Below are 18,889 nucleotides of genomic sequence, written 5' to 3' on the forward strand. Positions count from 1 at the left end.
GCCCCAGACTCTATAATTCCCATCCCAGGAAAACTAGAATAGTCTTTTCTTTACTGTCTTTCTGTCAGCAGGCAAAGACCTTTTTGCTCTGACAGGCTTTTGAAACAAAATATTTTAAAAAAAAAAAATAGGCTCTTCAGAGGGTGATGTACTGTTATAGACTGAACTGTTTTTAATTGCTTTTTTCTCATTGCCTTTTCTATTTTTTTAGGGTATTTGACATTGTTTTAGCATTGTAGATAGTCTGATTCCATTTTACTGTTCACTTTTTAATGTCTTTAGCTGTATTGTTATTGTTTTAATTTGTAAGCCACCTTGAGTCTCAATTTTGGAAGAAAAGGTGGGGTGATGATGATTGTGTATTTGCACTGATCCGTTTACCTGAGCCATTTCAAAAAACGGTCACCCGACTCGGCGGGCAGACCGTTTTGCCGCTAGAAGCAGCTGGAACTACAAGCCCCAGTGTGCACTGGGGCTTGCTCCAGCTCCCTATTGGTGCGCGGAGCGGATGGGGCGGTCCCATCGCTCCGCGACACTCTGGGAGCCGGGCTCGTTGGTGCGGAGCTTCCGGTCCTCCAGGGCTGCCCATTGGTTGGGTGGCCTTGGAGGAGGAGCTCCGCACAGCATGCAATATGGGCGGGGCCTAGGCCTATTTTAGGCCACGTTGCCAGCCCCAGCCCTCAGTTGGCGCTTGGCTTCGAGCAGAGCGGAGCTAAGCTGAGGAAGGGAGAAAGACTTTGAGCTTCTCCCGCCTGCCCACCGCTGTTTTGTGGGTGTTTTTTCGTCACAACTTTGGCGGCAGCATAGGCCAGGATCTGCACGTTGTTGTACCAGGGCTATGGAGCTCTGGTTTGGGAGTCAATAGGTACCCGGGGGCGAATAGGGCAGGCGTTTGGCCATTGCGGGGGCCAGAATGCGGGAGCACCTCCCGGTGACTAGGGGCTTAGTAAATTTGTGAATGCAAAATAATGTTTGCGGTCAAGTTGTGTTCCTTAGCCCCTAGGTCATCCCAAGCACCTGGTGGGTGCCAGGTTTGGATAATCAGACAACATCGGGTTGTTTGATTTCACAGATCCTGGCCTTATGCTTTGTGCCAACCCTACCAATTGTTTGCAAATAAAGTTGTGGCCTTACTTCCAACCTGTTGTATTGTGGTTATTTGACAGCAACATCTGAGGCAAAGTGACTTTGACCTTGACAACTATAAATCTAAATGACTTGGAATCAAGTTACCTCTAAGGGTATCCTTGATGCCTAATGACTGAGGTCTTTTTTAGAAGTCTTCTTCACCACCACTCCCATCCAAACTGCAGAAAGTGGCCAGAAACCTATGATTGGATACTGAACACCATTTTTGAGAAGCTTAGCCTACAGTGGCTCTAGGTGCTAGGTGAAATATTTGGTTTCTTCCTAAAGCTTTTGAATTTTATGTGTGTCTTATCAGGTTTTTAGATTTGCCATTGATTTGCTTTTATTGGGTTTTGTTGGCTTGAAGATTTGTCTTAAAGTCAAGTAAGTGCATGCATATAAACAAACATAGGTCCATTGGATGGCTTGGGAGGGCTTCATACTGTATATTGCTAAAGCTGAGTGTGGACATAACCAGTAACCTGAATGTGGTACCACTCTGGGGCTTGGATAGGAAAAATAATACTTTTTTTAAGTTTGAGTATAATTTCTATACAGAAGAGGAAATTATATTACGGATTTTGATACTTGCAAATCAGGCAAAGTAAAATCCTTTGCATAGTTTTCCATGCTAAAATCTTCTGGCTTGAGTTTCCAGTCCATTTACTTCATGTTCTGGCATGCCAACAATTCCTTGGGGTCCACACCTTGCTAAGAGTTACCAAGTTCTACATTTTCAAAACATTTGTTTTACTTTGGATCATTATGAGAGTAACAATGTTTTGGTTAAATAATTAAGCCATCAAGACCTGAAGCTTTTCTTACTATTCTTATTTTTCTTGGGTTATGAACAAAGCTCTAAACAAATTTATGAACACTATAAAATGAGGGGAAAATGAAACTTAAAAACAAATTGCAGAGAACAGTGTGTTCCAAAAATGAGGCCAAGGCACCAATTATAACCTGAGTGGAACACATAATTTGCACATATGGGAAGGAACTCATGCCCCAAGATCTTACATACTGCCAGTGGGTGTCACATGGTACATGAAAATGATGCACTTTCTTCAGTGGCTATCCATGAACAATTAAAACAGCAGTCAGTTAATGAATGCCCATGAAGATGAAGGGTATGAAATGTTTTTATTTTATATTCCTTTAAAGGTAGGCAAGAGATACAATAGTGAATCTAGTGTACTCTGTGGCATAGAAAAAAAGGGAGCAAGGAATCTATAGCCCACTGCTTCCAGAACTGAATACAGCCACTGTTTCCACCCAGAATGGAATGATGGGAATTGTCATCCAACAATCTTGGGTGCAATAATGGAAACCTCAATTGTAGGAGCATAAAGATATACCTTAAAAGGGCTATTTCTCTGAAATACTCTCCATACTAAGATGTATTGCACTTAGACCCATTACAGACGGGGAAAAAGTATGTGCCGTGCATGTACTAGGGTTAGAAAGGGGTGTCTTTTCTGGACGCCCCTAACCCTAGTATGCACTCGGCATGTACAAAATGGTGGCACCCATTCTACATGGGCACCGCCATTTTGGCGTCACGGATGCCTAGCGTCCGCACGTTGCGCAGCAGAAATGATGCCGTGAGTGTGCCATTGGCACTTTGCAATGCCATTTCCGCACCACAAAAAGAAGCCGCTTTTTGCGGCTTCTTCTTGTGGTGTGAAGGAGCCGCGCAGTTTGGCCACTGGGGCTCCTCCATGCAGCAAATGACGGTGCCGGCAGACCGTCCTTTTTGGGCAGTCTGTAAAGCATCTCCATTACCTTTAGGAAATGTTGACTCTATTAAGAATAATTTTACAGAATTTCTCATTTTCCTAGCTGCAACTTTCATTCAGTCCATATTGGTATTCATTTTTTCAAAGCAGAGATATTTGTCAAAAAATAATTTTTTACAAACCTGTATGTGTGTACATTTTTTTTCAAATGCATGCATTTTAATGCAGAGTTTTCTTTAATGTATGTGTTTCAGTGCGCATAGTTTGAGCTTCAAAGCAGATTGCAGCACTCTCAGAAGTGTGTATTTTGCTGTGCAAGCAGATTCTGCTTCACTTAAGAGTCTGTTAAGTCCAAATTACATAGATTTGTACAGATATTCTGACCCTATTCCATAAAATCAGATAATGCCAACAGTAAGTGAACTTCCTGAATTGCTATTATACCAATTTTGTTATGCTGCTTTATTTCAACATTTGAAACAGCTGATACAATAACACCAAAAAGGTGATTAGAGCAGACAACAGAAAAACAGAGGAAAGAGCAAAAGCAAGTCACAAGTTGTGGGACCAGAACAATTTATCCATCACATTATTCCTTTAATGGAGATAAAGGTATACTTTGTCAAGGATGGAGATAATTCTGAGTTTACACTTGGTATATATATTTTCAAAATAGGAGAATCAGATCGATCCCACTATTCCTAGGGATATTTCCAGAGATTCAGCACCTGCTAGAAATTCGTTTGAATACCTGCAAACTTATCCTTCTCCCTTTCAACTCGGAAGTGAGATCATGTAGATATATGAGTCAGTTTTCCCCTTTTTGTCCCCTGCACCAGTCCTCATTTTCCACCATTTTGCTCAGTAAACAGATCTGAAGATACAGTATGCATGTATTTTTTGTTGGAACATTGTTCCTTTAAACTGTGGTAAAATATTTTGAGTGGCAGGAATTGCTGCATCAGAGCACTTGGCATGATAAAAAAAACTTATTATAAAGTAGCACCAGGTGATGACTCTTAGGACTTTATCACACTAGTGAGATACCGCAGGAAAACGGGAGTTAAACATGATTTAAAGTACATTTGAATTTAAACAAAACTTGCAAATTCAGGGAGTTTATCACACCAAATTGCTTCTAAAATGAAATAGTGTGAAGTTAAACTGCAGTTAAAGTGAGAAAAGTGGCTGCTTTTTACTCTCGGGATTTTCTGAAGGTAAAAAGCTGTCATTTTTCTCCACTTTAACTGCAATTTAACTTCACGCTATTTCACGTTAACCAGGGTGTCATGAGATAAACTTCAGGCATTTCTGGGTTTTCTTTGCTTTACATTGCATTTAATTCCTGTTTTCCTGCGGGATCTCACTAATGTGATAAAGCTCTTAGCCAAATGTATGTAAGTGCACTGAGAGTCAAGGCACTTGTGGGCTGATGTTCATGGATTGTTGTTAGTGTGTTGGAGTTAATAAGTTGGTTGGATTGTTGCTGAGTTGGTCAGATGGCATACGTTGTTCAGAGTCAGGAGGAGAGTTTGTAAATATCCGTATATATTACAACCAATGTTAAAGAATCTCCAAAGACTTGGAAAATGTCAACAAGTGTCTGTGAGTTTATTCAAGTGCCCAGTGCAATACAAATACTTAAGCTAAAATGGTACTTCCATATTCTGCTACTGTTAACTACCTCTGAGAATGTTTACTTCAAACAGTGCTGTAAGCTGGCATCTATGGTGGGCCAAAAGTTTTTGTTTTTTATGTTTTACAATCAGGAAGTGGCATCACTTCTGGTTTTACTTTCACCCCAAAGTTGGTCATTATTTATTTGATTTAGGGGAGAGTTGTAGGTTTGTAAGCAGGGATAGAACCCAAATTATTGCACTGTTAACAATTTTGTGACCATTGAGGTGTATTTTAGGTCACTTTCACCTCTCAAAACTTTCTCACTCTCTGTATATATGTGTACCATTGGGCATCCATATCCACGGATTCTTTATCCACAAATTCAACTATCCACAGCTTGAAAATATTCCCAAAATACATAAATTCCAAAAACCAAACTTTGATTTTGCTATTTTATATAAGAGTCACTATTTTACTATGCCACTGTATATAATGGGACATGAACATCTATGGGGGGGGGGGGCTGGAACCAAACCTCAGTGGATACCAAGGACCCACTGTATGTGTTTGTGTGTGTAACTGCATCTACCCTGCAAAATTAATGCAGTTTCACACCATTTTAACTGTCATGGCTCAATGCTATGGAATCCTGTGATTTGTAGTTTTGTTAGTTATTTAACTTTCTCTGTCAGAGAGCTCTGGTGCTGCAACAAACTACAAATCCAAAGATTCCATCGGATGGAGCCATAACAGTTAAAGCACTGTAAACTGCAATAATTCTGTAGTGCGGCAGCAGCCCTAGGGGCACAAAAGTATATTGGAGCTACTCACCCCTATACAAGACTAACATGAATTTTGGATTTTCTTATGACTCATTTGGCTGCCTTTGATTATTATTAACAAGTTATTTTCAGTGCAACTTTGTCGTGACAAAAGCAGTAGAGGGAGGCGATCTGTAGAAGAACCGTTGTTGTTCATCAGTCTCTTCTCCTCCTGCAATGTTTTGTGCTCCTAGACCTCCCCCACCCCTCTAAAAAAAGGATTGTAACTTTTAGTTTTGTGTAATTCTTTATCATTAGAAATCTGACATGGTCTATAACTTTTCAGACAGCCTACATTGAATCTCATTAAAACTTTACATGAGTTAATGTTATTCACAACTTTCTTGGGTAACTTGTAAACAAGGTAATAAGTGTAATGACGAAAGACAAAACCTCAGTCTCCTTTTAAAGAGAGAGAGAGCAATAATTAAAGAAGTGTTTCTGCTCAGTAGACAAACATTCCTGCCCTTCACAGTTGCCCAGTGTGTCATCTGAGAAAGAGTCTCACCTTGTCCTCCTACCACTGCAGTAACTGAAATGGGATAGAGTCTTTTGTGGCTCAGTTAAGTAAAGGGATGCTGGGAATCAGTCAGTAGTAGTGACAGAAGCTAGCCACAGCAGTAAATCAATTTAGTCTGGTAGGAATATAATTATAAAGGAAGACAGTCTTAATATTTTTATTACAGTGATCAGGCCCTGTCAAGTCAAGAAAAAGCCTTGAACTCGCTTTTTTCTTTTCCCGAGTCTCCTTAGCCTCTTTTACAAGAAAGCACCTTGATGTTTCTGCTTGTTTCATTGCCAAATACTGTTTTGTTTTCCTTCTGCAAAATGCTGAGAAGTTTAGGGCAGCCTTGGTAGGGGAATAAATAGCTTCCCAGGGAGGAGAGAAGGAGCACAAAAACATAGAACTGTTGGAGCATGGGGAATCTACCTTTTGGGGGCTCAATCTCCTCAATCCGGTACTTGCTGTGGGATTCTGGAATTTATAGTCTATAAAAAGTAGCATTTTCAACATCTGGCAGAGTGGTGGGACATCTGGCTGAACTGTGAAGAGATTTCCACTGAAAGCCAAGCTTTTTACAGTCCTGTAAATTTTAGTAGATGACTATGTTTTGTCTTTGAGTGAAATCAATGTGCCTTGCTCCACTTTGGTGGGATCAAACTGATGGAAGATGAAGCTGTTCTTTTCTTATCCATGTCACTTTCACCTGTCCTGACTATTTTCCTTCTGTTTCTGAATATTAAAACAAAACTGCTCCAAATGCATATTCAAAATAGTACCAAGCCAAATGTTGCTTCCCAGCTTTGCAGACCAATTCTATTGCTGAAAAAGGAAGGCAAACCATTTCCTGTGCTTTTCAGAGGTGGACTGTTGAAATCTTTTCAAGGGAGGAGAGAATATATTTATATGATCAACAGCAATTGGATACTATGGAAAGCCAGAATCAAGTGGGTTGTTGATCTGATAAAGTCAGAAATTTCCCTGGAAGTCAAGATGATCAAATTGAGGCTGCTGTACTTTGGCCAAATCATGAGAAGATATAGTTCATTAGAACAGACACTAATTCTAGAAAAGGTGAAGGGCAGTAGAAAGAGAGGAAGAATTCACACCAGGTAGATAGACTAATTTAGGGAGATGATGGGCATGAGTCTACAGGACTTAAGTAAAGCAGTGGAGGGTGGGGGGCTTGGAGAGGTCTCATCCACAGTGTCACCATGAGTCAAGGCTGACGCAAGGGCAGTTAACAACAAAGCAGAGACTTTTCCTCCTCCTCCATCCATTGCTACCTCCCTTCTCCAAACCCTCCCCACCTTATACAGTGGACCCTTGGTATCACTTGGGTTTGGTTCCAGGTCCAGGACCTCCAATGGATACCATAATCCGTGGGTGCTTGAGTCCCTTGAAATATAATGGCATAGTAAAATGGCATCCCTTATATAAAATGGCAAAGTCAAGGTTTGCTTTTTGGAATGTATATATATTTTTGAATATTTTCAAACTATGGATGCTTGAATCCATGGGTAAAGTATCTGTGGACATGGAAGGCCAACTGTAGTGTGTTTTCCCACTATGGGAGAACCATGCTGGCAGATCTAATGACACAGACAAGATACAGACTGTTAGTGACAATGTGGCCATTACATCACAGAGTGTTTCCACTGAAGGAATGGACTGTTTCTTTCGGGGACAGTTAGTTAGAATTAGAGTTTGAATCAGAGTTAGTTAAAGTTATATTTAGCAACTTCCTCTTTTTTGTATTATTGTGGGGAATTTTATTGTGGGGAAATTTGAGAACTTGTATATCTTGACTGGACGCCAGACCATGGACTGTAATAAATTGTGACTGAATGAATAACTGTTCCTTTTGGCACACTGTTTAAAGAGAATATGGCTGCCCATATTTAGTTTAGACATACATGATCCACCTGCCAACAATACCCCCAGATGCTGCACTGGGTATTTACCATTGTTTGACATTGAGGCAATGTAGAAGAACATGTCTATAGGACACGGTTATGTTTCTTTTTGCTTTACTTCCCATAAATAATTAGGATTACAACCACTACTTTCCTATGATAGAAAAAAAGTTTTAAAAAACACAAACAAAGCATTTGGTATTCGAAATTCAAATATATCTTAGTCTTCATGCTGTCATAACTTTTTTTGGCCCACCTAGAGGTGGTTTTAAGCTGTGTGAACCATATTCAGTTCAAGTTGCTATATACCACCCAGCACTAGGTTATGCATTATATCCAAATGGAAACATCAGGATCTATTACCCATATTGGTATGGATTTATATAAAAGATGGTCATTTACTTTATTACATAAATTGACATGATTTTTTAAAATTAGAGAAGGCACTTGATGGATATAATTGTGGACAAATACAGTTTATCAGTTTTTGGGATAACAACTATCAAGATAACATACACACATTTTCTCTGTTTTTGCCCATTTAAACTAACTGTACTTTGGCTTCTTGTTTGAATAGGTTTTTCTCTTTATTATTCCACTTTGTTGCTGTGCCAGTTTAGTTTCTGGCGACACAGAATAATTTTGGATTTGTAGATTTGCGTACATGTTTCCATGTTATTGTTTTGGCATAAAAAGATAAAGAATGTATTTCCAACATTTGTAATCTAAACATGCCTTATCAACACAAGATCAGTGTAGGCCTCATGCTTCTTGTTTTCCATTCATCATAAAACAACACTGTTCATTGTTCAGTCAGCAATTCAGGTTTGACCAGAAGGACAGAAAGTTGTGGGGGGAAGTAACAGTTACAGCAAGATTGATCAAAGGCTCTTCTTGATTGCGTTCAAATTAAATTGTCAAAAAAGCAGTGCCGCTTTTCTAGTAAAGCAAAAGGAAACAAGAAATGTGACCATGTGTTTCATAACTAAAACTTTTTTTTAGTTAAACCAGTAAAATGACTGTAAAAGAATTAATTTTTGAGTCTCTAAGAACGCTTTTGGTGGTCATTACAAAATGGGAACAGGGAGTACTACAAAATCTAAAAATTGTCCTCGTCAGTTGTTATAGCCATGGGAGAACTTTATCATACCAGCCTCTTGCCTTTCAGCAATCACATTAAGTGAATAGTAATATATCAGTATAAAAACAAGAACTATCACACTTTCTTTACAATAGCACTATAGTGTTTTATGTCCCTGCAATCAGTCTTCTGCACTTCTTCACTGTGAACCCACTTTCCTCTCCATGTCTGCCCTATGTAACATGAATGCTGTCTATTTTTTAATCTATTTTTGCCACATTTGTGAAATTGGCAAAATTTGCATTGCTGCCCACCTCATTCACATACTTATAATAATAATAATAATAATAATATTTTTTATTTATATACCGCTATTCCAAAGATCATAGCGGTGAACAGCAAGTAAGCTAATTAGCAAGTAAGCTAATTTGCCACCAACGGTCTGGGTACTCATTTTATCGACCTCGGAAGGATGCAAGCCTGAGTTGAGCTTGGGCCCTTTTGCTGGTCTTGAACTCGCAACCTTGTGGTTTTGAGTGAATGGCTGCAGTACAGGCCTTTAACCACTGCGCCACCAGGGCTCCATGTTTAATAAGTGTGCCTATCCATTCCTTGGTTCACATTGGTTGCTTTTATTCCATTCCCTGATAATTTAAAAAAAATAATTGCATGCTCATGGTTTGCTGGTGACCTGCCACAGCAGCACAATTGTGAAATTATAAAAATAAAATAAAATACTGGTGAATGGAGCAAAAGCAATAGAGTAATACCACCATGATTCCCTTTGTTCAGACATGGAAAGATTACAGGAATATTGGAGGTGCAGCAAGATAAAAGAATTGCACCAGAAACAAATGCCAAAGACCAGCAATATTTGATGGGTTTTGCCCATCAATAAAAAGACAACAACAAGGAAAATGAAATGCAACAATAGGAAAGACACAATGTCATGTAATAAATCCCAAAAAAAAAGATTCTATTAACCACCTGTTGTTGTGATTTACTGCCTCATATCATAAAACCCTAAGTCTCCCAAGATGGATGTTGCAGGCTTGAAGAGTGAGCTTGAGTAGCAAGGTTACCGTTTATGGCAGGTAATATTAATTGTTTTTCTCTATATATAGGCTAGGGATGGAAAGGATACTTGGAAATACTTGAAAACTAGTGGAAAATTGTTTTCCCCAAGTGTCAGGAAATCCCAGCAAGAGGAATCCAGAACTACTAGAATCTTTTTAGTTTGGGACTTACTCTGCACAGATGTCACATTCAAGTTGTGCATGTAAGATCATTTTCTGCAGAGAAAATATTTCTGCACAAAAATGCTACCTGCAAATTCTGCACAGAATAAGTCCCATTATGTGAATAGACTTCACATGACTGTGAACAGGCTTCAAAAGATGCACAGTTTTTCAAAGACTTTCTTGCACTGGGAAGACAATTGCTGACATTAGTCATTGCTTCCTCCAAGAACAAACTTACCAAAGAATTATGTACACTACTACTATAATCAGAGGAGTGGCAGGCACACAATGTACTACAGTCAAACCATTTGTGTCGGCCTGCAGCAGAAGCACTGGGTAGCATAGCAAATCCCTTGTCAGCAAATCCTGAGATTAAGTTAGGTGATGCACAAAGAAAAACAGTCAATTAAGCCAAATTGTGAGCAGTCCTAGTGTTTGGAGGGAAATGATAACTTGACCTATATGTCACCCTGTCCTGGAAAGTAATTGTATATGACCCAAAGCATCGTGACTTGCTTCCTATTCTATCTAAATGGTTGTAATTACATTAACAGAAAGAAGGGAAGCAGCCCTTAAAATGGCGGCGGGGAGGGGGGGAATCCAGTCTACAACTCAACCTACAGAGGGCTGAGAATCTCAACCCTTTTAAGCTATCAGATACATGGAATGGGAACAGTGTTATTGGGGAAAGCTGCACCAATTCTTAATGTACACTCCAAACTGAAACCTTAGAATTCAACTTGTGCCTGGGTACAGAAAAGGAGGAATAATTAAGCCATATTGCAGATCTGACACCTAAAGCCTTTGTAAATTGAGGACATGAAGATACAACACAATCCTACTGGGTATTAAAAAGGCCATAACTTTATCCATAACAGCTATATAGAATTATGCATTCTTTGTTCAGATAAGCTACCTGTTGCCTTACGACACTGCACTCCAGCACTACTACAAAAGGAAAACGTGGAGTGGCAGCTGCGGATTTGACATGGGGACACTGCCGCTGTGTGATTCCCTGTCTGCTGCAAGTAAGATGTTGCTAACAGCCTCTGAGCTGAGCCTGAATCTAGCTGCCTGCTCCCATGGTCTCTTCAGGAGACCACCTTAAAAGGGGATTAACAAGGCACGCCAGTTCTGTACCCCAAAACTGGACCCAGCATCATTTCACAGTGTTAACATTGTGACATCAAAAACTAGTTTCAGCACAGTTCATGGTATAAACCCAACAAAAAATAATGAAAATATGGTGGGTAGGAAGATAGTAAAAGCCAGAACACCAAAGAAGTGGTTTTTATTCCACCTGGGTGGACCTCAGTGAAGCCTATGACTTCACTCAAAATCAGGAACAGGATGTACCCATATAGTGCACTGGCCATCCATCCAGTTGGTTACTTGATCCCAAGGTCTGTGTAATGCTGAAAGAGTGTTTTGAATCCCTGTTGCTCTGTGCTGCCACACTGCTAGAAAACTAGCTGACTTGGGCCCTCTTCACATCACACAATTATACTGCTATTTTTCCACATTAATTGCCATGGTTCCACCCCATGAAATCCTGAGGTTTATAGTCTGATGAAGCACATGAGCACTCTGTCTGAGAATTTTAAATGCCCCTTTCTAAACTGGCAATCCCAGGATTCTATAGGGTGGAACCATGGCTGTTAAAGTGGAATAATAGGGCTATAATTGCGTTGTGTGAATTGGCTCCTGAGAAGTCAGGAGCTGCTGTTTACCAGCAATAGAACCTTGTGACTAGGAGCTCTGGCTGAAAATAGGGAGCCGATAACATTATCTGGCCTGCAGAGGGTTGGAAGATTGAATTCTCAAGATAATTATTTCCCATCGCCTTAAAAATGAGTGACAATGTAAGTTTCTAGTATACTCTTTCTCTATGACTACACAGAAAAAGGATGTAGCCAAAATGTAGCTACAATTCTTTCCTGGACTTCAGGCAAGAACATTCATAGCAAAATAAATATGGATACTTTCTCAGTTGGATACTGTTTTGCTGTTCAGTTCCTAACCTTCTGTTATGTCATTTTGCTCAAAGAAGGAAATGGAAAATACATCAAATGGGAATCATCTCTTGGTTTTGTTTTATATTGAGGTTTAACTAAAGGCTCGGTTTAATTTGTGTTGAAACCAACATCCAATCTCTAATTTAACAAACAGATGCGTGTTTTTAATACCAGAATTATGGGGAAAGGAAGTTGTTCCCAATATATACCAACATTCCCTTGGTTATTCATGTAATGGATAGTCTTGTGACACTTTTCAGCTTGTACTTATTATAGATTTGACCAAAAGAGCCCATTAGAAAATGAAAACCACTCTAGATTCACTTGAAATGTCAGTGCAAGTTAGAAGATGAGCTCATTTTGTTGCTTTTCACATTATGCACATCTATGCCTTTGTAGTAACTATCAAGACTCTGCCTCTCTGGTGAACTGCAACAACGTTATGTTAAATTACTGTTTTACACTGTTTCAATTTAAAAAGAAGGATATGAACTTATTCACATTAAAATTGTTTTAGCTAGGAACAGATGCTTATAGAAGGAGTGTTTAATACCAGACAGCACAAAAAGATATTTCACTTCTGGCTACAACTTCCACAATATCAGCCTTTTTAAGAAGCATCATTTATTTTGCTGATCATTGCAGAACTGAAAAAAATGCACGAATACCAGCTGGTTAAAAAAATGTTGCATTAATCATTATTATAGCCATTATTTTTTAAAAGAAAGTATTAGCAGTCTGAACACCAGAGAGCCTGTCCTATGCAATCCTGTCCTATTGCCAGTTTGCAAACAAGAAGCTCTAGTTCTATGCTGACCTTCTAGGGCTTCAAACCAGAACAGGCTTTGAATAACTCCTTATCTACTATCTCAGGTCAGTGTTCAGAGAGATCAACAAAACAATAACAAAATAGCACATCAAAACCCATTATCTGTTGTGCCAAAAATGGCTGCATAGAAATAAAAGTAAAATGTGATATTATTTCCCTCACCTAATGTAAAACAAAAGAAATGAATCAGAAAATGTTACTCTGAATTCATTATTTCCAACTTTGTGTAGAACTCCTAAGTTCTTTTCCCCCAATCTCACAAATACATTTGGAGGAACCCAATATAAATCACTCAATGATTTGTTGCCAAAATGTGAAATAATTAAGAGGTGGATTCTAAGCTAATGTAATCATTGGAGATTTAGACGAATGGTCATAATGAGAAAGGCAGTTATGCCTCCTATTTTAAAAAGGTAAAGGTAGTCCCCTGACATGAATATCTAGAGCCAGCATTGTCTGAGTACTACTCTGGTGGTCATGTGGCCAGCATAATTGCACCAAACGCTGTTACCTTCCCACCAAAGTGGTACCTATTTGTCTACTTGTATTTGCATGCTTTCGAACTGCTAGGTTGGCAGAAGCTGGGACTAGTGACAAGAGTTCACCCCATCACACAGCACTCGGGCCTCGAACTGCCATCCTTCCAATCTTCTGATCATCAGAATTGGCATTTTAACCACTAAGCCACCACATCCCCTATTTTATAATCCTATTATTGTTATTACAGTCCTATCATCCCTATTTTACAATTCTCTATTTGAAGGGCTGTTGGGGACATTTCTCAATGAAAGGTGTCCTCTATTTAAAGTGGCTTTAAATAGTTGTGTGAGGTAAGATAAGGTAAGATGATCCTATGTCCTACTTTAAAGAGGAGAATTCTCAGTCTGAAGGTATGTCCAGACCAAGTCCACCTTGGACATTCACAGGAAGAAAGATTTGAATTTCCTGACACCATTTTGTGTAAGTACGAGTCCTCTTTGTTCCTCTTTTTAATTTTTCAGTGATCCATTTTGTATTAGAGTAGAATAATAGAATCATAGAGTTGGAAAAGACCATGAGGGCCATCCAGTCCAACCCCCTACAATGCAGAAAATCCTCTTTGACAATGCACAACTGCCTGACTAGCTATGATTGGATCAGGCCTGGGAGTAAGTGCAATGGTTTTTAATGTTTCCAAATCTGCACAAACACTCAGGATCCAATCAGTATCTCTTTTTCCCAAGTCAGTGTCATCCACAGGCATCCTTCAGTCCCAGAAGATGGTGCAGTGGTGATATTCCAGTTCACTGGAGCATCTGGATTTAAAGTGATTACCAAATGTGATATGGTAGATGCAGCAGCCAGTGGTGGAACAAGCAGTAGGGCAGCTATGTAGGTCAGCTAAGAAAGGTCTAGGCAAGATCCTCAAGTGTAAAGATATAACATGGAATACCAAAGGGAAGATTGTCCAAGCCTTAATATTTTCCATCATTATGTACAGATGTGAAAGTTGGACAGTGAGAAAAGCTGACAGAAAGAAAATCAACTCATTCAAACTGTGGTGTTAGAGAAGAATGTTAAGGATTAGAGAAGAATGTTGAGGATACTGTGAGTAGCAAAAAAGACAAATAATTGGGTTCTCGAACAAATCAAGCCAGAATTCTCACTAGAAGCCAAGGCAGGATACAGACCGCCCAAAAAGGGTGGTCTCCCACTGCCATGGTTAGCTTCACAAGGGAGCCACAGTGGACAAACCGTGCGGCTCCATCACAGAACAAAAAGAACCCGCAAAAAGCAGGTTCTTCTTGTGGCACCTTTGTGACACTGCAATGCGCCAATGGCGCACTTGCGACATCACAAAGGCACCGGGACGTGTGGACGCTAAGCATCCATCACATCAAAATGGTGATGCCCATGTGTACAGTGCACCACCATTTTGTTGTACGGAGTACGTACTAGGGTTAGGAGCTTTCTGAATGTGCATGCTCCCTAATTCAAGTATCACTGCCAGCATGCTACAAAATGCAGGTATGTATCGCACCCAAGATGACTAATTGAGGCTGTTGTGTTTCTGACACATCATGAGACAGCATGACTCACTAGAAAAGACCATAATGCAAGGAAAGGTGGAGGGCAGTAGGAAGAGGGAGGACTGCATATCAGATAGATAGGCTCAATCAGGGAGGCCATGGCCTTGAGCCTGCGGGATCTGACCAGAGCATTAAGGGCATGGGGATTGGAGGTGTTTTACCCAAAGGTTGGCATGTTAAAGGCAGTTAACAACAACAGTTATTTTATTGTTGTTTTAATTGTTGCAAGCCACTATGGAATTTGATGCACACATATTCAAATATTTTAATTAAATATGGTATAATAATAAATGAACAGTACTATGTTTTTTCTAACAAGACAGAGCCATTTAGATTCTATTTCCTGTTGAACCTCTAGGATCAAGTATCAACCATGATAAAACTGTTTTCAGTTCTATAGAGAAAACTAAAAAGAAGCTTCCAAAAGTGAACTTCTGAAGCCTAACTGAAATTGGAAATCAATTCAGAATGCAGCCACTGAACTATAACAAAGAGATGAAGATGCATGAATGGTCAAGAGTTCAGGAATGAAAAATATCCCCCTGGATTTAAACTTACTTGGGAATGTACATCTGGGTCTGAGTCAGTTTGCAGGTCATGATAGTAAAGTTCCACGTAAATTATTTGCCATATGTAGGGAAATGCTGTTATGGCACTATAAATGGATGAATGAAAACTCATCATCTAAGGTTTGCCAAGAAAATGAACATAGTAAAGCTAGAAAAAAAATGGGGTTGTGTGTAGGGGGAATTCACAGTGTCCACTTGCTTTCAGAGAAAATAGAATACCAAGACTATGGCGGGATACACACCGCCCTATAGTACGTATAGGATACGTACTAGGGTTAGGAAGGGGCGGTGCTTCCGCACCCCCTAACCCTAGTACGTATCCTATACGTACAAGATGGCGGCGCACCTTCTACATGGGCGCCGCCATCTTTACGTACTGGACGCACAGCGTCCAGAGTGTCGCGGCCCTATGACATCGCGAGTCCGCGCCAGGCGCCTCGCGACGTCATAGATGCGCCACAGAAAGAAGCTCCGAAATGGAGTTTCTTTTTGCTCCGGGGAGTCGCACGGTTTGGCTGCTGCAGCTCCCGCACGGAGCGTTTGTACCCCAATTTGTACCCCGCCACTATTAATCTTCAAGTACCACATTAAGCTTCAAGCATCAGGATGGGACAGTTTAATCTTTCAGAGCCATGTTTGGCTTCAGAATCTACACAGATCTAGGCCTGCAATGTAGGAATTTTGTGACATTGTCACCTGAAGAATTATGAAAATGAAAAACATTTGGAATCCATGTTGGTCACAAACACTGGCATAACCTCCCATTATGCTAGTGTATGTGCTTTTTCAGGCATTGCGGAAGGAGGGATTCAGTACCCCTTGTGCAACAAAACCTTGACTGTCTGTCCACCATTGGATTCTGCAGTTGTCAGGTCAGGTATGGTAACTGGTTAAAATCCTTCTGCTCCAGTGGACTGGAGTATTATCACTGATACATCATTTGCTAGGACTATTAAAAATGTCTGAGGCTGACATCCAAGCAACAAATATTTTCAGTGCTGTAGAGTCCATTTACAATCAATTAGTGGCTGGGAGATGGAAGGAACAACCTGAACTTCAGCTTCTGCATCTGAGAGAAAAAATCAGACTGTCCTTGTAGATCTCCAGCAAGTTGTTTGGCTTTATCATCCTTAATCTGTTTCATAGGATCAGATTATGGATTGCATTTTCCAAAAATGACTACAAGCCCTTTCACACTATACAGTTATACCTGTGTTATTCCACTTTAACTGTCATTGGCAACATCCTGTAGAATCCTGGAGTATGTTTGGCAAGAGACTAGAACTCTCTGGCTAAGAATTCTAAATATCCATTCCTAACTTGCCACTTCCATGATTCCATAGCATTTACAATACTTTGATTGTACAGAATATAAAGACCCTAGAATCTACTGTTTCTCAGTCCAGAGAAAATGTCCAGAAGTATATCATGGTTAATGACATCAGGAGCCACTGAAAAGTACAAGAGAATAAACCCCTGCCTTCAGTCCACCAAGCCAATTTTTGTCCCAAATCTAGACCACAAGCCTAGAGTCCCAAGAATGGCCAACACTGCCTTGAGTACTTTGCTGGGAGAAAGGTGGGATTTAAGTTATATTACAATTGAATAAAATTAATGAGAAAATGGATGTTAACTTCTCAAAGCCAGAAAAGTTAAGTTTCACTTCTGCAAAAGGCAGGGGTAGCCAAAGGACCAAGAAAGTGGGAGATGCTTCACCTCCAAATGACAGACTGATTTTCCTCCTATCTAACCAGGAGCTGTCACTGTTCAAAAGTGGTTTCAACACTGCTATATTCAAGAACCACTGAAATCGTAACATCCCATAACAAGGCATTTGTCACAGTTGATACAAAAAGGGGTAGTATGGATATAAAACAGGGATGGAGTATCACCATTTTGATGATCAATGCAAGAAGAGTTTGTCTCTTCAAGCTCCCACAGAATTCATGGAGGAACAAGGCTGTACTACCTGGTGACAAAACATACCCTCCAACATTTCACAGATTAAAAAACAAGCATGAATAGCTAACAACATCGAGAGTGTGGTCAAGCTGGCAAAATATATTAACAAGGAAGAACACACAAGATAGGGGGCACTGCAGCAGTTTGCTTTTGCCTGAGCAAGATTCTGCCCCTTCTCTCCTGTCTCCACTGCTGAGTTAATTGAGTATAATATAACTACTTTTGCACACCGAACACAGTTTACAACAATTGAAATAAACTGAAGAAAAGGGGGAGGCAGAAAGAGATAATGAGACATTGTAAAAACAGTTGAAAAAGTGGAATAACAGAGGATTATCTAGATTGTCCCTGCCAAGCCAAAACGGTGGAAGGGCGATCTCAGTTTCTGGTGGATTCTTAGTGTGGCATGTGCCCCTTTCCCCCATTTTGCCTTCCCCCTGAATTACAAAAACTTCTCCCATATTTTTGCATTGGGTCATAGATAGGGTGTACTGTATATTGTTTCAATATGTTGTAAGATGCCTTCCTAAAAATGGGGTGGTGGTGATGGTTTCCAGCATAGAAATAATTTGCTTAGACCAGAAATATCTGAACAGTCAAGAATAAGAAGGAATTGTATTTATTAGCTGTCCTGTTTAACGATTGAGAGTTTTCACCCTTGACTTACATGAATTTCACATGTATGGCTTAGACATCTGCTAATCTTATCAGAGCTATGCCGAATTTAGAGTGCGAAGAGACCTCAAGGGCCATCAAGTTGAATCCCTGCCATGCAGAATACACAGTCAAAGTACCCCAGAGGCATAGGCTGGATGCCTTGGTGTGGCCTCAGACAAGGCAATAATGGTGGTAGCACAGCACACATCTGTGTGTAAACAGCTGCCCAGAATCACTAGAAAGTGCTGGATTTTCCTGCAAAATCCAGCATCAAAAGGTGAATATTTAAAAATCCAATTTAGGTAGAGATAGGGTGGATTTGGGCAGACAGAAAGGACTGCACTGGTGAAGACAGTCCGCACTCAAATTGGGAATTTCCCCTGCATTATATAGAGAGATTGTGGTGATGGGTGGGGGCGGGGGGGCCAGGTTTCCTAGTATAATTGGCCATGTAGGCAAGCCCTACATCAGTTTCATGTAAATATCCCCTTCAACACTAATGTCAATGGATCTACTGAAGCTGCTAATAGTTCATCTGCAGTCATCAGATGCAGGGCGAAGCCACAAAGACTCACACAACAAAACAGGTGTGATAGGAGTGATGAGGCTAAGGGAAAATTAAATAATCACTATGAAATCATCACTAATAGGTTTATGTGAGACATATGTGATCAACAAAGGACTATGACTATTATTATACTTGTGCCATGTTGAGAAAGAAACATGCCAACATGAGATGG

Source organism: Sceloporus undulatus, chromosome 2 (genome assembly GCF_019175285.1).
Source record: "Sceloporus undulatus isolate JIND9_A2432 ecotype Alabama chromosome 2, SceUnd_v1.1, whole genome shotgun sequence".
Classification (NCBI taxonomy): domain Eukaryota; kingdom Metazoa; phylum Chordata; class Lepidosauria; order Squamata; family Phrynosomatidae; genus Sceloporus; species Sceloporus undulatus.